Genomic DNA, 21782 nt, shown 5'->3' with positions numbered 1-21782 from the left:
GTTCCATGGGATTATTATACCCTTCTCCTGTGACATTGCCAGAAGCGCATGGAGAAGCTGATACCTCCTCCTTCTGTGCCTTTGCCTAGGTATGATGCCTCCACCGTAGAGCAATTTTAGTTACCCTTAGTCATCATAGTGATCGTGCTATAAGCCTTATTCTCAGACTTTGGTGCAGAGAAGGGAATACAGGATAAAGCCACCCTTCTATTTGCGGGCATTTCATTACAGCATGGTGGGACTACAGAGTAAAGTCACCTCCATGCTTTCTTTGTTCTAGAGCTCAAAAGAAAGCCAGTAGTGATTGCTTAGTGCAGACCGTTGGTTCACTGGATATACCGAGAGGGAAAGTGTTAATAAGGACACCCTACTCATGCGGGCAGGAGCTTTAGGTTAGCCGTTATGTGTTTGTCTTTGTATGTTTTAATGTGTACTTCATGCAGCACTTTGTATTAAATTGAGTACCCCAGAGCTTGTTCCTCCTATACTAAGCATAGGCCGAGGGCGGCTTAACTCAAAGTAAGGGGGAATGTAACACCCCAGAGTTGTGTTACTACACACTTCTACCCCGCTATTATCTTGTAAGAGCCTTTATATTGTCATCTGATATAATTCATATTATGTCTTCACAAATGTGCATCTAAAACCATGTTAAATACAATTGTTCTTGTAATTTTCCAGGTTTACCAGCAGGTGGCAGCAACTCCATTGGCCTATTTAAAGGATCGAACATTGACTTATAGGACAACTGCCGTACATCTAGAGGCAAAGCTTGTTAAGAGCTCTTTTGCATCCCTTTCTTCACAGAATTTCAGAGGTTCATGTATGGCCTATACGTCTCATCATGCTGATTAAGGCACTCTCTCCCCAAGGAGAGATAGTACCATCCAAATCATGAATTATCTTTAAAAGTCTCTACATCTGTAAGAAGTCCATGTTAATTGAATACTGTAGTGTTCTAGAGTACAGACATTAGAGACTTTATAGCAGGCATGGGATTCAGCCAGTTCCCTCAGGTTCTCCAGATCTGGTTGTTGAAATTACAGCCGGATCGGAGAACCGTGTTATTGGCTGAATCCTGATCCGGTGCTCTGGTGGCGGCAGCTTGAGATGAGTGCTCCCATTCCATAGTATAGCTCCTTAGGCTTTTTAAAAGTTGGGTGGTATGTGTGTAGTGTATATATGGTGTATTTATGTGTATATGTGTTACATGTATATGTTGTATGTATATGTAAACATGTGTCATTATGCCGCGTGTCCACCGTTGAGTAGGGAATCTGTTGTTAAAAATTTGAATCCTACCCCTACTATACAGTGACTTGGAGTTATGAAAGATGTAGCGTTGTTGGTCAGTGTGAAAATGTACATGAAGTTCAGCATTCAAGAATTAAAAATTAGTTCCTATGACTGCTGATTCTCATGCCTGGCAGACATTAATTAATTTACTGTATTATTGCTCTATATACTTAGTGATGAGCGGCAGGGGCAATATTCGAATTCGCAATATTTTGCGCATATTTTGTAGAATTTTCATCTTATGTTTGCGAATTTGTGAATTCGAGATTATACTCTTGATTACGAAAATTGGCAATGTAATATTCACATAATGCGTGCGAAATACAGGCGTAGGTCACTTATACTACATTTTTCAAGCTGGTATAAGTTTCCTGAGACTGGAGAAAATGGTTAGCAAGGCAGAACATTAGAATAGCTTTATATGCAGATAGAGTGCTCCAATATATTTGCGCTTGCGAATTTTTGGCAATTAATGATGTGCATATTTTTTCGCAATACGTGCAACTTGTGACATCACAGCACTATGTCTGTAGCATGTATGTATGGACAGCAGAACCTATCACACTGCACTGGAACCTATCAGCTACACTATAGATCAATCTAACCTACACTGACTATCTCCCCCTAAACTATCTGAATTAAATATATAAGTTAACTGTCTAATGTAAAACAACAAGGCACAGAGCACAGCAATGACACTGCTTTCTCTTTCATAACTGCAATAAACTTTAAAAAAAACAGCTGGGGAGGTTCTTATATAGTAAGGGGAAGGCAACTTTTCTATTGGTTGCTAGGGAGGTTGCTAAGCTGTGACAAAGCCTTCTCATTGGCCCACAAGCTAGAAGAAGGGAGGGATGATCACCTGATGTGTACTGTGTTAAAAAGAAAAAAAAAAAAAGCGAATATTCGTCATTACGAATATATAGCACTATATTCTAAATATTCGCGAATTCCCGAAGTGCCGATATTCGCGATAAAAATTCATAATACGAATATTCGCGCTCAACACTATATATACTCGCAGACAATGCATTAAAAAGAATTTTGCAGTGAAATATATCTTCTTTTCTAGCCTTTGTATCATACTCAGTCAGCAAACCATATCAACATGTTTAAGCTTTTATTTTATAAGTTACACCTAGACGCAGCATGACATAAACACATAGCAATGTACTGATTAGCTTAGTGAGCAAAGCACATACTGTAGAATAGTGATTGACGGATTGGGACTCCCGCTGCGTTCTGTAATCAAATGGAAAAATCGCACTCAACACTCCCTTTATGAATCATGCAACACATACTATATCACTTATGTTGACAATAGTATATATCAAGCAGACTAAGGGTCAAGATATAAAAGTGACTGTAGGTTTTTACACTGGCCATGTGAATGGCAGAGTAATTTAAAGTCTCATTTCACCCTAATATATTGTCTGAAAACAATCATTTTCAGTAACAGCACTTCATTTTGCTATGGTAGGAATGAGTTTTCATTGAAAATGGTCCAATTTTATCTGAATAGATGTGTGTGTTTATTGGGCCTGTTCTTAAGTAGTCTCAGGGGCCATTGGGTAGATAGAACCTACCGTCCTTTTCCTTAAGGCTGGGTTCACACCTGAGCGTTTTATAGCGCATTCCTACGCGCTGTAAAGCGCTCAACAGGCAAAAAACAATGATTTCCTATGGGCATGGTTCTCACCTGAGCGTTTTACAGACTTAGCGGGAACGCGCAACAATGGGCGTTTGCTTGTTTCCTCGCGCGTATGTAAACGCCCGATAAAAACACTTGTAAACAGCGCTTATTGGGTACGCTCAGGTGTGAACCCAGACTAACTTTGATCACTGTAAATATGTTTATCCTGTGTGCTATTGTTGGACTTGTCCATGGTCCCACAGCTCTAAATGCAATTTTGCAACTGGAGGCACTTATGACCCCAGAAGATATGTGATTTTATCATTAGTGCATAACTGTGAACTTCAATCTTCCCATTTACACATAACATATTTTTTGCCCTATAGACGCACCTGCCCTTAATACATGCCTAGCTTTTAGACGAGGAAAATAAGAAAAAAAAATCAGACCCCTAATTGAACTCCCAATGTTAATCAAACCTCAGGTCTGAGCCCCAATCTGACCCTCAATGTTAATCACACATCAGGTCAGACCTCCAATGCTAATAACACCCCCAATCAGACCTCAGATCAGACCCCCATGTTAATAAGACCCCCAATCACACCTCAGATCAGACCTCCATGTTAATCATACCTCAGATCAGACAAATAAAAAAATCAACTCACCTTTTCTATCCCATAATGGAAGCCCTCATTAGTATTCACCCCATAGTACATTTTGGGGTGGGGGAGAATGCTTCTTATTGGGGGTGAGGAATGTTGTAAGTTGCTACCTGGTTGATCCTCTTGATTTCAGGCAGCAGAGTGAGTTTTCTTTTGTTTCATATGTTAAACCAAACAAATACCACCATGCAGCCATGTTAAGCAAGGGGACACCTCTAGCAACCACCAGGGGGCACCTATAGTGCACATAGGTGTACACATAGACCATTGCTTGCTCAATGTGCTGGCATCTGTTTGACATAATTAAAGCTGTCTGATGGTCCAATGTAAGCTGCTTAGTATGAGAGGTTAAATAAATACTGGGGTTGTCTCATCTCGCTGTTACTAAGGCAAGATAAGATACAGTCTTCGGAGCTCTGCTGTTTCAGTAGCTCTCATTGCCGTGCATGAGAGCTACGGAAACAATGTAGCACAACAAGCTATGCTATTTCTGAGGGAACAATAGCTTGCTGTGCTACGTTGTTTCAGTAGCTCTCATGCACAGCAATGAGAGCTACTGAAACAGCAGAGCGCCGGAGCGCACTTCTATTTGCTGGCCAGGAGGTGGTCGGGGCTGTGTCTCATCTCTGCTGTTTCCTGGTCGGGAGGTGATTGAGACTGTGTCTCATCCCGCCTTAGTAACGGTGAGATGAGACAACCCATTTAAGAGCAGGTTCTGAGAGCCTCATTATATGTACACTGATGCCCAACACTGGCAAGGACCTGTTCCTCGTCCACCACTGAGACAGGCTCCCCGCTCTCTAAGAGGTACTGTTTTTCAACACTGTTGCTTGCTTTCACTTTCTAACCTATTTCAGTCTCCTTCTCCTGTTATAATTTTAAGTCTCCTAACAGAAATGTTTCCGTAATCAGCTATTTAGTATTCTTTGTCACAATCCGCTTTTAGCCAGTGGGAAACTTCAAAATTGCTTGGGGTCTTGTCTACTAGGATACTCTTTGAGGACATTGGACCTACAATAGCAACATGAATTTAAGAATAATCCATTCACTGCCTTAGAGTTTCAGGGAATTTAAAATTCACCCCTTCACTGACTTAGATCACCAGAGAATTTACAAAGAACTCATTCATTATTCTGGACCACCATAGATTTTAAACTTACAAATAAAAAAAGACTCAAATTTGCAATTAGAGGCTCTATTCTACTTGACCAATTTCCTATAAAAACGATCTGTTCATAACCAGGTTCAAGTTGAATCTCAGTTATCCTAACTCATGCGTCCATGCATTGTTGGACAGTCACATTTTCCTAGACCTTGTCATAAATTGGTGCAATTTGGTGCATCAAGTTTGGGAAACATTCACAGAGCCTATCACACCTAGAGCATGTGGCTTACTGGATTTAGCTTGTGGTTAAGTGGGAAAAGGGCACGGCCTAAGATGAGACATTTTGTGCCAATATTGTGACACAATTCTGGTATAAAATTCTGCTGCAATCTGAGCTGACCAATAGTTGGTATAAAGTTAGACAAAAATGTCTATCCATACGCCGCATTTATTATCCAGCCCCTAGCCCTGGTGCAGGTCTAGACAACCTGTCTAAGACTATGCCATCTACAGGACTTGTAACACTGCCCTAATGTATTTTACTTTTCCGTATGCTGTTTAACCCCTTAAGGACTCAGCCCTATTTCACCTTAAGGACTTGGCCATTTTTTGCAAATCTGACCAGTGTCCCTTTAAGTGCTGATAACTTTAAAACACTTTGACTTATCCAGGCTATTCTGAGATTGTTTTTTCATCACATATTGTACTTCATGACACTGGTAAAATGAAGTTAAAAAAAAAAATTGTGCATAAAAAAATACCAAATTTACCAAAAATTTAGAAAAATTAGCAAATTTCAAAGTTTCAGTTTCTCTACTTCTGTAATACATAGTACTACCCCCAAAAATTGCGATGACTTTACATTCCCCATGTCTACTTCATGTTTGAATTATTTTGGGAATGATATTTTATTTTTGGGGATGTTACAAGGCTTAGAAGTTTAGAAGCAAATCTTGAAATTTTTCAGAAATTTACAAAAACCCAATTTTTAGGGACCACTACAGGTCTGAAGAGGCTTACATGATAGAAACCGCCCAAAAATGACCCCATTCTATAAACTACACCCCTCAAAGTATTCAAAACTGATTTTACAAACTTTGTTAACCCTTTAGGTGTTGCACAAGAGTTATTGGCAAATGGGGATGAAATTTGAAAATTTAATTTTTTTGCCAAATTTTCCATTTTAACCCATTTTTTCCACTAACAAAGCAAGGGTTAATAGCCAATCAAGACTGTATCTTTATTGCCCTGACTCTGCCATTTACAGAAACACCCCATATGTGGCCGCAAACTACTGTACGGCCACACAGCGGGGCGTAGTGGGAAAGGTGCGCCGTATGGTTTTTGGAAGCCAGATTTTGCTGGACTGGTTTTTGACACCATGTCCCATTTGAAGCCCTCTGATGCACCCCTAGAGTAGAAACTCCATAAAAGTGTCCCCATCTAAGAAACTACACCCCTCAAGGTATTCAAAACGGATTTTACAAACTTTGTTAACCCTTTAGGTGTTGCACAAGATTTAATGGAAAATAGAGATACAATTTCAAAATTTCACTTTTTTTGGCAGATTTTCCATTTTTATATTTTTTTTCCAGTTACAAAGCAAGGGTTAACAGCAAAACAAAACTCATTATTTATGGCCCTGATTCTGTAGTTTACAGAAACACCCCATATGTGGTCGTAAACTGCTGTACGGGCACATGGCAGGGCGCAGAAGGAAAGGAATGCTATACGGTTTTTGGAAGGCAGATTTTGCTGGACTGTTTTTTTTTACACCATGTCCCATTTGAAGCCCCCCTGATGCACCTCTAGAGTAGAAACTCCAAAAAAGTGACCCCATTTTAGAAACTACGGGATAGGGTGGCAGTTTTTTTATACTAGTTTAGGGTACATATGATTTTTGGTTGCTCTATATTACACTTTTTGTGCGGCAAGGTAACATGAAATAGCTTTTTTGGCACGTTTTTTTTTTGTTATTTACAACATTCATCTGACAGGTTAGATCATGTGGTAATTTTATAGAGCAGGTTGTCACGGACATGGCGATACCTAATATGTATACAATTTTTTTTATTTATGTAAGTTTTACACAATGATTGTTTCTCCATAGTCTAAGAGCCATTGTTTTTTCAGTTTTTGGGCAATTATCTAGGTATGTAGGGTCTCATTTTTTGCGGGATGAGATGACAGTTTGATTGACACTATTTTGGGGTGCATATGACTTTTTTATCGCTTGCTATTACACTTTTTGTGATGGAAGATGACAAAAAATGTCTTTTTTTACACCGTTTTTATTTTAATTTTTTTTACGGTGGTCATCTGAGGGGTTAGGTCATGTGATATTTTTATAGGGACGGTTGATACGGACGCTTTGATACCTAATATGTATACTTTTTTTATTTATTTAAGTTTTACACAATGATTTAATTTTTGAAACAAAAAAAAATCATGCTTTAGTGTTTCCATAGTCTAAGAGCCATAGTTTTTTCAGTTTTTGGGCGATTATCTTGGGTAGGGTATGATTTTTGCGGGATGAGATGACGGTTTGATTGCAACACCAAGAGATCAAAAAGGCGTATGCCCCCTAAAATAGTACCAATCTAACCATCACCTCATCCCTAAAAAAATGAGCCCCTACCAAAGACAATCTTCCAAAATGAAAAAAAAACGATGGCACACAGACTATAGAGACACTAAAACGTGATTTTGAAGTAGACATATTAGGTATAGCTGCGTCTGTAACAACCTGCTCTATAAAAATACCACATGACCTAACCCCTCAGGTGAACACTGTAAAAAAAAAAAAAACCTGTGTAAAAAAGCATTTTTTTTTACCTCACATCACAAAAAGTGTAATACCAAGTGATCAAAAAGTCATACGCACCCCAAAATCATACCAATCAAACTGTCTTCTTATCCCACAAAAAATGACACCCTACCTAAGACAATCGCCCCAAAAATATATACGGCTCTCAGAACATGGAGACACTAAAACATGATTTTTTGTATTTAAAAAATGCTGTTATTGTGTAAAACATAAATAAATAAAAAAGTATACATATTAGGTATCGCCGTGTCCATAACGAGCTGCTCTAAAAAAATATCACATGACCTAACCCCTCAGGTGAACATCGTAAAAAAAAAAGTGTAATACCAAGCAATCAAAAATATGCACCCTAAAATAGTACCAATCAAATGGTAATCTCATATCGAAATAAATGAGCCCCTACATAAGACATTTACCCAAAAAATAGAAAAAACTATGGCTATGGAGACACACATTTTTATTTTTTTACAAAAATGCTTTTTATGTAAAACTGAAACAAACAACCAAAGTCATATTTGGTATTGCCACGTCCATAACAACCTGCTCTTTAAAAATACCACATGATCTAACCTGTCAGATGAACATTGTAAATAACAAAAAATAAAAATGGTGCCAAAACAGCTATTTTTTGTTATCTTTCCTCACAAAAAGTGTAATATAGAGCAACCAAAAATCATATGTACCCTAAAAGTTTTACACAATGATTTCATTTTTGAAACAAAAAAAATCATGTTTTAGTGTTTCCATAGTCTAAGAGCCATAGTTTTTTCAGTTTTTGGGCGATTATCTTGGGTAGGGTATGATTTTTGCGGGATGAGATGACGGTTTTATTGGTACTATTTTGGCGTACATGCGACTTTTTTGATCACTTTTATTACCTTTTTTAAATTTTCTCATAGTTTTTATTTTTTTATTTTTATGGCGTTCAGCGTGTGGGGAAAGTAACATGACCGTTTTATAGATCAGGTCGTTACGGACGCGGCGATAATTAATATGTGTAGAGTATTTTTTATTTATTTTTTTATTTAGTGATAAATGTTTTTTTTTTAATCCTAACTTTTTTCACTTTTTTTTCATTTTTTTTGACCCAGACCCACTTGGTTCTTGAAGATCCAGTGGGTCTGATGTCTGTATAATACAGTACAGTACACCATATAGGGTACTGTACTGTATTTTACTTACACTTTGTCTGAACAGATCTTTTAGCATAGATCTGTTGAGCACTATGGACAGCAGGATGTCTGAGAAGGCGTTATGCTGCCATGGGAAGGGTAAGGACGGGGCTCTCGGGGGGGCTGTCTGGGGGCTCTCTCCCTCTCCCATCGGGGGGCTGCAAAGGCACAGCAGCCCCCTGATGGGAGAGGGAGGGTGCTACCTGAGCTGTTAACCTTTTCCATACAGCGGTCCATACGGACCGCTGTATGGAAAGGGTTAAACGGCTGACATTGCATCACCGATGTCAGCTGTTTATACCAGGGTGTCAGCAATGTGCTGACACCCTGGTATACCCACTAGATGCCAACGATTATTCAAGGGGAGCCGGGCGGGGGATCGCGATCCCGCCTGCCGCACCGCCCGCCTCCCGCACCGCCTGCGACACCCCCCCTGCACCACCCGCCCACATAATATCATTCAGGGGTGCAGGGGGGTTAATAAAACTTTTATTTCAGGCATTTTAAAGTTTGATCCCCGCGGTCAGAGACCGCCGGGATCAGAATCGGCTAAAAGTGCAGCAAACCGCAGGTCTGAATTGACCTGCGGTTTGCTGCGATCGCCGATACGGGGAAGTCACATGACCCCCCCCCGGCGTTGTGAAAGGATGCCGGGCACTGACTAGTCAGGGAGATCACCTCTTAAACACCTGCTAGCCAATCAAAGAGTGCCATGTGTCTATTCCTCATAGGCCATATGATTATCCTAATCCCAGACACTTGTGCGGCCTTGGCTGGTCATTGATCACTTAACCCATGCCTGCCCTCTAATCTACTAGAGTTTATGTACAGGTATATTCCCCGCCAGCGGCCGGCGTAGCAAATAAGATGTGCGTACGTTCGGCCGCGTAACCCTTTGCAAACCTCCTCTCAAGCGTGTACGCAGACAGTGGTCCAGCATGGATACGCGATTGCGTTGGCACAGACGCAGGAACGGAAGCTTCCGTAGGCACATGCGTGACCTGTCCCGCTACTTCAATCGGGTCCCCCGCAGGCCAAGCCCCACAAGAATTCCTCGGGGCCCCAGTGGACCGTGAAACAGGAGAGTGTCTTACACTCTTAACATCAGATGCATCTGTCATTTAGATTCTGACTTTCACTGAGGTCTTCCTTGCAAATCCTAATAGTACACTGGAAGCTGCTCTTCCATATGGTGGATGTATCATCACTTATATGCCTTTCTCAAATTCTCCTTAAAAAGATGAAGAAATTCTTCATTCTTCACATGGGAAATTCTAACTTTTCTCACTTTTCTACATTTCACATTCTTTAATGCCCCTTCATTATGCTCACTTTTTTTTGTAACAGCAGACCACCCAGGTCTACAGTAGATCTTTCCTGAGCATTTCCTTTAGAATGGTGGCTAACAGTTCACTTTCTTTCAAACCTAATTTGTTTGTCCTGGTGACCATTTCTTATCTTGATGTTTTTACGGTAATTAATGAGTCTTACTAGTTCTTCTGGTTAATGTCAATGAAACAGTAGCAATATATCCCTGACAAGAACTGCTAATAACTATTTGCTCAGTGGGTTTTGATCCTGTTAATTCTGAATATCAAATTATGAGTTTTTTTAATATTAGTGTGTAAGTAAATTGGGAAAACCACAATAAATTCACATGACGTGAAAAGAAAGTGGAGGTCACCAGCTGTAGTTTATTTGATTTCAGAAGCAATGACAGGTAATTGCAGGGTCTGTGAAAAAGATACTCAATTATCATCAAAGTATTGTATGTGCCTTAAAGGAGTAATTTAGGCATGTCAGCTAATTACGTAGTTACCATTTTTTAATCTGGGAAAGACTGACCATTCAGTGCACAAAAGCTTGTCATGGTTCCTGCTTGGGGCAAAAAGAAAATGCATCCAAAAATGGCTGACTTGATCAGCATTCGGGGGCATTTTTTCTCATATAGCGTTTTTGAATGGTGTTTTTAACATGTCTAGCATTTTTAAAGTAAAGTATGAGCCCCATTGTGATGTCACTTTCTCTGTAGAGCTGTATGGGAAAAACGCATTGGTGAAAAATTCCATGTCCATGCCAACACACATTGTATATGTGGTTTTTTTTTTTTAAGATACAAAAAAACAAAAACTGTTGATGTCTGTGAAAGAAAAACACTAGGTAATGAGGGAAAAAATGTCAAAGCATGCTGCAATTTTGAAAAAAAAAAAGCTATTGACTCAAGTAACACACTTTAAGGGTGAAAAACACCACTGTGAAATAGCATTCAACCCCTTTGCAATCTCTGCCATATATTTACGGGGGAAGTCGCATCTTTAACCTCATAAAGACCCGCGCCGTACATGTACGGCGCTGGTGGACGTGACTTAAGGACCAGCTCCTGCCCGATCAGCCCGCCGTACATGTACGCAGCTGGTCCTTAAAGGGATTCTGTCACCTCCCCTAAGCCAAAAAACGATTTTAAAGCAGCCATGAAGCACAGCTTACCTGGATTAGGCTGTGCTCTTTTATCTTGCAATCCGTCCAGCAGTTACTGCAAAAAACGACTTATTGATATGCAAATGAGTCCTGAATGTGCCCAGAGGGGCGTTTTGTTCTTCTTAGAGAGCCCAGTACCGCCCCTCTTACAGTGCCCAGCCCGCCTTCCTTGCACTGTCTAACCGCCCCCAGCCTGCCACAGCCTCTCCTCCCTCTCAGACCCCCAAAAGTTGAATTCTCAGAGTGGGACAAAAAAAAAAGTGAAAAAGAAGTTAAAAAAAAGTGAAAAAAAAATATTAAAAGTTTTAAGTAAAAAAAAGCATCCGAAAATAAAGTGAATTTTTTTTTTAAAATAGGAAAAAAAGAAAAGTAGACATATTAGATATAGCTGCGTCTGCATCTACCGGCTCTATAAAAATATCACATGGCCTAACCCCTCAGGTGAACACTGTCCAAAAAATAAATTAAAAACTGTGCTAAAAAAGCATTTTTTGTCACCTTATATCACTAAAAGTGCAACACCAAGAGATAGTACCAATCTAACCATCACCTCATCCCTAAAAAAATGAGCCCCTACCAAAGACAATCTCCCAAAATGAAAAAAAAAACGATGGCACACAGACTATAGAGACACTAAAATGTGATTTTGAAGTAGACATATTAGGTATAGCTGCGCCTGTAACAACCTGCTCTATAAAAATACCACATGACCTAACCCCTCAGATGAACACTGTAAAAAAAAAAAGAAAAACCTGTGTAAAAAAGCAATTTTTTTACCTCACATCACAAAAAGTGTAATACCAAGTGATCAAAAAGTCATACGCACCCCAAAATCATACCAATCAAACTGTCTTCTTATCCCACAAAAAATGACACCCTACCTAAGACAATCGCCCCAAAAAAAAAATATACGGCTCTCAGAATATGGAGACACTAAAACATGATTTTTTGTATTTAAAAAATGCTGTTATTGTGTAAAACATAAATAAATAAAAAAAAGTATACATATTAGGTATCGCCGTGTCCATAACGAGCTGCTCTAAAAAAATATCACATGACCTAACCCCTCAGGTGAACATCGTAAAAAATAAGTGTAATACCAAGCAATCAAAAATATGCACCCTAAAATAGTACCAATCAAATCGTAATCTCATACCGAAATAAATGAGCCCCTACATAAGACATTTACCCCAAAAATAGAAAAAACTATGGCTATGGAGACACACATTTTTTTTTTTTTTCAAAAATGCATTTTATGTAAAACTGAAACAAACAACCAAAGTCATATTTGGTATTGCCACGTCCATAACAACCTGCTCTTTAAAAATACCACATGATCTAACCTGTCAGATGAACATTGTAAATAACAAAAAATAAAAATGGTGCCAATGGTTCCCCACAAAAAGTGTAATATAGAGCAACCAAAAATCATATGTACCCTAAAATAGTACCAACAAAACTGCCACCTTATCCCGTAGTTTCCAAAATGGGGTCTTTTTGGGGAGTTTCTACTCTAGGGGTGCATCAGGGGGTCCTCAAATGTGACATGGCAACGTAAAATTATTCCAGTGAAATCTGCCTCCCAAAAACCATATGACGTTCCTTTCCTTTAGCGCCCTGCCGTGTGCCCGTACAGCAGTTTATGACCACTTATGGGGTGTTTCTGTAAACTACAGAATCAGGGCAATAAATATTGAGTTTTGTTTGGCTGTTAACCCTTGCTTTGTTACTGGAAAAATGGATTGAAAAGGAAAATCTGACAAAAAGTGAAATTCTGAAATTTCATCTACATTGTCCTTTAATTCTTGTGGAACAAGAGTTAAGAAAGTTTGTAAAATCAGTTTTGAATACCTTGAGTTGTGTAGTTTCTAATGGGGCCATTTATGGGTGGTTTCTATTATGTAAGCCTCACAAAGTGGTCCTTAAAAAGTGGGTTTTAAAAATATTCTGAAAAATGTCAAGATTTGCTTCTAAACGTCTAAGCCTTCTAACGTCCAAAAAAAAGAAAATGTAATTTACAAAATGATCAAAAAAAGAAGTAGACATATGAAAAATGTAAAGTAATAACTATTTTAGGAGGTATCATTATAAACAGCAGAGACCCACAGCACATGTATGCGATCAGCGTCAGATGTTGTGGTCAAATGTGACCACAGCATTTGAGCAGTCCAGAAGCGGCAGCTTCCCAGGCTGAGATTGGGGAACCTGTTACACTGCACTAATAGCCCAAAGCCTCAAGCAGGCTTCGGGAGCTATTATTAAAACATACCAATACAAGCCGCTAGGTGGCAGCACTATTGTTATATTGAAAGCCATGAATAAACACAATGGGCAATCTAATGGACATGGATGACTTAAAAAAAGTTAAAGCATAAGTTAAACATCATGGGTATCATTGCGTGCAAAAATGCAAAAATGCCCATACTGTTAAAATAGTAAAATGAAATGGCTAATTTGCCATTTTTGTCACTTTAACTCCACAAAAATGTTTTATAAAAAGTGATCAAAAAGTCACACACACTTCAAAATGGTATCACTGAAAAGTACAGATTGCCCGCAAAAAATGAGCCCCCCATATACAGATCCGTACAAATAACTACAAAAAAGTTATAGGGGTCAGAATATTGTGATGAAAAAAATAATGTTTTTAATTATTTTTTTTCACTATTAGGCTACATTCACACGACCGTATAAATGAGTCCTCATCCGTACCGCAATTTTGAGGAACAGGTGCGGACCCATTCATTTCTATGGGGTCACAAAAGATGCAGACAGCACACCGTTTGCTGTCCACATCCGGAGTTCTGTTTCTCGACCCCACAAAAAAAAAGACATGTCCTATTCTTGTCCACAATTGCGGACAAGAATACAAATTTTCTATGATAGCGGCATGTGCTGTCCGCAAATTGCGGAATGCACATGGGCCAGTATCCATGTTTTGCAGATCCGCAATTTGTGAGTCCGTAAAATACCACGTTCGTGTGAATGTAGCTTTAAAACACAAGACAAACTACACAAGTGTGGTATCATTGTAATCTTACTGATCTCGAGAATAAAGGTAACAGGTCAATTTTATTGCATAGTGAACGCCGTATAATGCCGTAAGAAAAAACCTGTATCATAATTGCGTTTTTTACCAATTCAACCCCATTTGGAATTTTATTCCCGCTTCCCACTATATTGTATGCAACCGTAAATTGTGCCATTAGAAAGTACAACTTGTACTGCAAAAGGCTATGTGAATGGGAAAATTTAAAAAAATTATGACTCTAAGAAGGTGGGGAATGAAAAAAGAAAAAATGGAAAATCGCAAGGTCCTGTAAGGCCTCTTTCACACGGGCGTTGTGGGAAAATGTACAGGTGCGAGTGCAAAACATTGTAATGCGTTTTGCACTCGCCTGAGAAAAATTGCGCATGTTTGGTACCCAAACCCGAACTTCTTTACAGAAGTTCGGGCTTGGGATCGGTGTTCTGTAGATTGTATAATTTTCCCTTATAACATGGTTATAAGCATAATATAGAATGCATAGTAAAATAGCACTGGAGGGGTTAAAAAAAATTATAATAATTTAACTCACCTTAATCCACTTGATCGCAAAGCCGGCATCTCCTTCTGTCTTCATCTTAGCTGTGTGGAGGAACAGGACCTGTGGTGACATCACTCCAGTCATCACATGATCCATCACCATGGTAAAAGATCATGTGATGACCGGAGTGACGTCACCACAGGTCCTGTTCCTCCACACAGCTAAGATGACGACAGAAGGAGATGACGGCTGCGCGAACAAGTGGATTAAGGTGAGTTAAATTTATTTGATTTTTTTTTAACCCCTCCAGCGCTAATTTACTATGCATTCTGTATTCAGAATGCTATTATTTTCCCTTATAACCATGTTATAAGGGAAAATAATAATGATCGGGTCTCCATCCCGATCGTCTCCTAGCAACCGTGCGTTCTATGGGGCCTGCGTTACGTGAAAAACGCACAAAATAGAGCTTGCTGCGATTTTCACGCAACACATAAGTGATGCGTGAAAATCACTGCTCATGTGAACAGCCCCATAGAAATGAATGGGTCAGGATTCAGTGCGGGTGCAATGCGTTCAACTCACACATCGCATCCACGTGGAATACCCGCCCGTGTGAAAGGGGCCTAAGGGTTAATCTTTCCCACAGTGTTCCATGCAACATCTGGAATTGGAGCTTCTGCCTAAAAAATGCAGCAAAAACCACAGGAAATAGTGCACCGGAAACCACAAAACCCCTCAAGACTCAAAAAAAAAAATATCTGTGTGTTACCAGTAAAAAAAAAAGGCTTTCTGGTTTTATACAATTAAAAGCCTAATTATACAACACTCCCAAAAATGTTATATTACAGTGAATATTTGTTGTTTCTACCCAAAAGCAGAAAACCCTGCCCTGCTGCTCACAGAGTTGGATGAAAGACCTTTTCTAATCAGCTGAGTATGTTTGTCAGTTGGACAGGATCAGGTTTTCAGCCTCTAAAGCTAAATATTGAAATTTCAATTGAATTTCAATTACAAGCAAAGATCTTGATCATGGGAGAAATGAAAACACTATAGGAGATTTACCAAGACAAATGCACCAAAATTCTGGCAGAAATAGACCCAAACAGATACAGGTACAAACAAGTACAAATGCATGATGTACCCCAAATTGCTTCAGATACTTTTCAGTTTTCCTCGATGGTTATGAAACGTGTCTAGCAAAAGGGGAAGTGTCATAAAATGTAGTAACATCTTGGCATTATATGGCTTACATTTATGGCATAATCACATTATACGAGTATGGAGTGGGCACAGGAGCTCTGTATGCTGTGACTCCATGCCAGCTGTGTTATACTAAGTGCCAGCTGTGTGATAACTCTGATTCCAATCATATAACCCCTCAGATACTGCACTCAACATGACTGTGGCATCTGATTAGTTAGTCAAAGGCAGAGGACTACCTATGACCTCGCAACACACAAGGTACAGATTGTTTATTATGCTCAGTATAGCGACCTATGTGCCCCAGTATATGGATGTCAAACAATGCATAGACACTTAGGGCTCATGCATATGACCGTTGTATTTTCTGCAAACACAAATCCGCAAGAAAAAAGGATGACATCTGTGTGACATCCATGTTGGATCCGTTTTTTGGGTGGATCCATTTTAACAATGCCTGTCCTTGCCTGCAAAATGGACAAGAATAGGACGTTCTCAATTTTTTTGCAAAACGGACATGAGTCATTTCAGTTTGTTTTTTTGTGGACCCATTAAAATGAATAGTTCCGTCTATGGACCTGTACAAAAACTGAATGGAAATGGAAAAAAATACGCTTGTGTGCATGAGCCCTTAAAGATAAATTAGATGGAATATTTATTTTAATGGAAGCGACATTGCAGTTACTAGCTCTGTGCACTACACAATGAATGGAGCTCTGTAGTTCCATGGCCAACTTCCAGTCCTTGAACTACTCTGAAAGAGCTGATGGGCAGGGGTACGTGGTGTCAAACCCCCGCCAATCAGATATTTATGGCCTATGTCATTTATATCCCCTTTAATCCAGCTGAAAATATTGGCAGAAGGTTTTCTGTAGAGACAAAAATGACAAAAATACCTTAATATACTGTATTTCCTCCTTTCCATCATTAAGTCAAAGAAATGCTGAGGGATCGAAATTACATTTTATCTTATGTTTAATTGGGACATGTTTTTCTCTTTTCAGTTGTATTTTTTGGTCTATTTCAACTCGTCTTAAAAAGATTCATACAGGGTCCACATCTATATCGGTAGCACCAATTGCTTCAGATGTTCCATCACAGCAGGTATACTGTACTTTATGCTAAAAAAGCTGGTCTAAAAACCTCCATTCTCCTAGACAGAAGCACGCAATACCTGATCAATAATTGGGCAAAGACTTTTCACCTAGTCAACCTATCTGTACTGATCGGGGCAAGGAATCTGAAACTGCTATGTACTGGGTGTCTATTCCTTTTAGAGAAGAGTCTGTCTTGGGTAAAGTTTCATGCTTCAGAGCTCTTTAAAGGGGTTGTCACATGAAAACACTTAACCCCTACTCACAGGATAAGGGATAAGTGTCTGATTGCAGAAGCACCAGTGCTTAGCCCCCTGCCGATCAGACAATTAGACTCTATCCAGTGGATAATTGGTTTTCATAGGACAACTCCTTTAATGGGCCAGACTTACAGGGTAGCTACCTATATGTGGCTTTAGAGAGACCATTTTCTTCCTCCAAAGACACACTGATAGGGAATCTAGATTGTGAGCTCCACTGAAAACAGTCAGTGATGATAATGTCTGTAAAGCGCTACGGAATATGTCTGCGCTATATAAGCGAGTAAAATAAAATAAGGGTAGAGCTAAATTGCCCACCAAGTTAAATCAATGACATATTACATGATCCCTGTAAAGAGTCATGGAAGGAAAAAAACACAAACAAAACCTGTTCTGTCATTGCTGTTGGTCCCATAGAGCCACATTAACTACTTTGCCTAACAAGCAATCAAACAACAGAAGGTTGAAAAGCTAAGATGAAATTTCATTGCTGAAGCCAAGTAACTTGGGGAGGTATTACATTGCAATTAAATGCATTCAGGCCACGTGTGCCATAGTTAAGTGTTTATCCCCCAATGAAATGGACGGAATGGCTGCTCCAATCATGGAGATGTTCCAGCACATGGAAATGTATAGATGTGTTGAGCAGGACATATTGTACTGTGAACATTAGTGCATGAGATGTTCAGCCAACCTAGTAATCTGATTGGCTGTACACCTTCTGGCTTCTTACCCGCACCCATTAGACTCTTCAAATATACAAGGATGTCATTGTGTTTGACTTTATTTCAATGAGTTTAAGGTGTGTTACATGCCACCTGGCATGCCAACACAGGGCAGAATCTTAAACAGTAACCCGAAAACACAAGAGCAGAAATCATATGCACACAGCCGACTCAGAAGAAAGTCCTTCACATCTAATTTGAATAGAAGGCTTTATAAGGAATGCAGGCTGCATGCCAATAGAGTCTAATGTTTTACAAATGCTAACATGCTAAGTATGAAGTCATTTTCTAATGAATTATTGGCAGTTGAGCTTTAAGAATATAAAAAGACTATTTGAATCATCCTGCCTGTCATACAAATGGGACATTTTAGCAGGACATTAAAGGGACACTAAAGCATAAAAAACAAGAAAAAAAGCATAACTTGCTAAGGAAAGTTTATCTTTACCTCTTTCTGGTTGGATATCTTCAGACTGCTACAGATATAGTTTAGGACTCTTTCACATAGCGTTATTTATTTCCGTTTTTCTGCTCTATTACTGGAACAGAAGAGTGGGAATCACAGACGTCCTGGATTCAGCACATAACTGACAGGAACAAAGCCTAACAGATCCCATTGACTTTAAGGAGGATCCATAGGTTTAAATTCAGGAGAGGGTTTTGGGATGAGAAAAAGGTTTCTGCATGCAGGAATTTTCTCACCGCTATTTTTGACAAACTCTGTGATGCAGGCCCAAGAACAGAGCTCCAACACAGATGTGAACATTAGTGATGGACGAACATTGGCCGGGACGTTTCGCGAATGCACGTTCGCGATCAAATGTTCGCGAACCGCACGTTTGCGGCGAGCCCCATTCACTTTAATGGCAGGCGAACCTGAAAAACCTTCAAGTTATATTTGCAGCCACCAAACACTTACTAGAAGTGCACAAATAGTCCCACAACATGGACAGTGACATACCAGAGGGGGATCAATGGCAAAAATTCCCACAAAAAATATGCATCTTAAAGGGAAACTCTCAAAAATGTGCTCTGCTGGAGCTTAGAACATTTTTATTTTAGGCCACGGGAGTACAGGCCCCAAAAATTAGGCATTCACCTGACAGAAAACATCAAGTGATTATGTGGCTGGAGGTTCATTAGGCGGTCACTGAATAACAATTTTACTGTAGGCCAGTACAGGCCCCAAAAATTAGGCATTCACCTGACAGAAAAGAACAAGTGATTATGTAGCTGGAGGTATATTAGACGGTCAGTGGATAACAATTTTACTGTAGGCCAAATTTGCTCCCCTGCATATATATGCACAACTGCATGTGGCAGTGGCGTACACACAATCCATGGGGCCCCGGTGCGAAATTGATCCATGGCCCCCCCCCAACCCGCCGCCGCACCTACCCCCACTACCGCCCCTCAGATGATCAGATCAGCCCAGGCCCAAATCTGGCAATCCCATCAAAGCAAGGCAGATGGTCCCTGGCAGTTGACCGGGCGGGGGGGGGGGGGGGGTAGGGTTTACAGTCACTGGCACTCGTCTCTGGCAGGAAAAGCCCACAGCAACAGGGCACACTGAGGCCCTCAGCCCCGCAGGCATCCCCCCTGGCAGATGACTGGGGGGGGGGAGGGTTTACAGACTACAGTCACTGGCACTCATTTCTGGCAGGAAAAGCCTGCAACAGGGCACACTGAGGCCCCCAGGCATCCCCCCTGGCAGATGACCGGGGGCAGGGGGAGGGTAATTACAGACTACAGTCACTGCCACTCGTCTCTGGCAGGAAAAGCCCGCAACAGGGCACACTGAGGCCCCCAGCCCCCCAGGCATCCCCCCTGGCAGATGACCGGGGGAGGGTTTACAGTCAGACTCAGTGTGCCCTGTTGCGGGCTTTTCCTGCCAGAGACGAGTGCCAGTGACTGTAAACCCTCCCCCGGTCATCTGCCAGGGGGGATGCCTGGGGGGCTGGGGGCCTCAGTGTGCCCTGTTGTGGGCTTTTCCTGCCAGAGACTAGTGGCAGTGACTGTAGTCTGTAATTACCCTCCCCTGGTCATCTGCCAGGGGTATGGCCTGGGGGGCTGGGGGCCTCAGTGTAGCGGGCTTTTCCTGCTGCCAGAGACGAGTTGTCGCCCCCCGGTCATCTGCCAGGGGTAATGCCTGGGGGGCTTGGGGCCTCAGTGTGCGGCTTTTCCTGCTGCCAGAGACTGAGTTGTCGCCCCCCCGGTCATCTGTCCAGGGGGTAATGCCTGGGGGGCTGGGGGCCTCAGTGTGCACTGTTGCGGGCTGCCAGGGTCTGCTCCTCCTCCTCCCTCCCCCCCTCTTTAACTTACTTACCGTCTGCAGTTCTTCTCATCCTCTTTCAGTCCTTCCGGATCCCGGTCTGACTTCAGGCGCGCGCCGCGCGTGCATGTTCTCGCGAGACCTGCACGGGAGTTCGCACAGGTCTCGCGGGAGTTCACGGGCCCAGCGCCGGCCGCAAGGAGGAGGGCGGGGGGCGGGGGCAACTTAACTGGTATTGGGATGGGAATCAGATGCCAGACGCAGCTGCAGCAGGGGCCAGGGGTCCGCAGGCGGCCGGGCCCCCTGGGGTGCCGGGCCCGGTCGCAACTGCGACCCCTGCGACCCCTGTATGTACGCCACTGGCATGTGGGTTTGAGCACCTCCTGCCAGTTTAATACCATACCATTTTCAGTTTGTATATATAGAGATGCCTGGAGGTGTATAAACTCCAATTTAAATGTGCCTGGTTTCCATCTACAGGCTACATTTAGGTGCACCTGTGAGGCCTGGGCCATATCAGCCAGTCTTAAGTGGGACTTGCAGACTCCTCCCTCCTCCCATTGCTAGCATGGTTACATGCTGGAGGTAACTGGTGAGTTGTTTGTGAGTCGGCCTCATGCTCCTGTAATTTGCCCACTGGCTCCTGGTATTGCCCACATGGCACAGGTAGGTGAGTGTTAGGTCCCGAGCTACTTAAGAAACCTTGGCGCGGGGCTCGGGCTCAGACATGTTCTACACCGTAGGACATGTTGGCTAATCTCTCAATTTTAAAATCTGTTTGAGGGTTTAGTAAGACCTGTTTTTGCTATTATTTTGTTATACAGGTATATCAATCCCCTTAACCAGTATGTTATGGAAGCAGGTATATCGCACCCCTCAATCATTATTTTGTGAAAATAGGTATATAGAACCCCTTAATTAATATTTTGTGGAAGCAGGTATATCGCACCCCTCAAAAAGTATATTGTGGAAGCAAGTATATAAAAACCCTGCAATCAGTATTTTGTGAAAAAAAGGTATATCGCACCCCTCAATCAGTATTTTGTGGAAACAGGTATATGGAACTCCTTAATCAATATTTGGTGGAAGCTGGTATATCACACCCCTCAATCAGTATTTTGTGGCAGCAGGTATATCAAACCCCTTAATCAGTATTTTGCGAAAGCAGGTACTTCGCAGGCCTCAATCAATATTTGGTGGAAGCAGGTATATCAATCTCCTTAATCAGTATTTTGTGGAAGCAGGTGTATCACAGGCCTCAATAAATATTTGGTGGAAGCAGGTATATCAATCCCCTTAATCAGTATTTTGTGGAAGCAGGTATATAGAACCAATTAATATTTGGTGGAAGCAGGTATATCGCAACTCTCAATCTGTATTTTGTGGAAGCAGGCATATGAAAACCCCTTAATAAGTGTTTTGTGGAAGCAGGTATATCGCACCCCTCAATCTGTATTTTGTGGAAGCAGGGTATATAGAACCCCTTAATCAATATTTGGTGGAAGCAGGTATATCACACTCCTCAATC

The sequence above is a fragment of the Bufo gargarizans genome, chromosome 1, assembly GCF_014858855.1.
Source record: "Bufo gargarizans isolate SCDJY-AF-19 chromosome 1, ASM1485885v1, whole genome shotgun sequence".
In the NCBI taxonomy this organism is placed as follows: domain Eukaryota; kingdom Metazoa; phylum Chordata; class Amphibia; order Anura; family Bufonidae; genus Bufo; species Bufo gargarizans.
Note: the sequence above shows the minus strand (reverse complement) of the source record.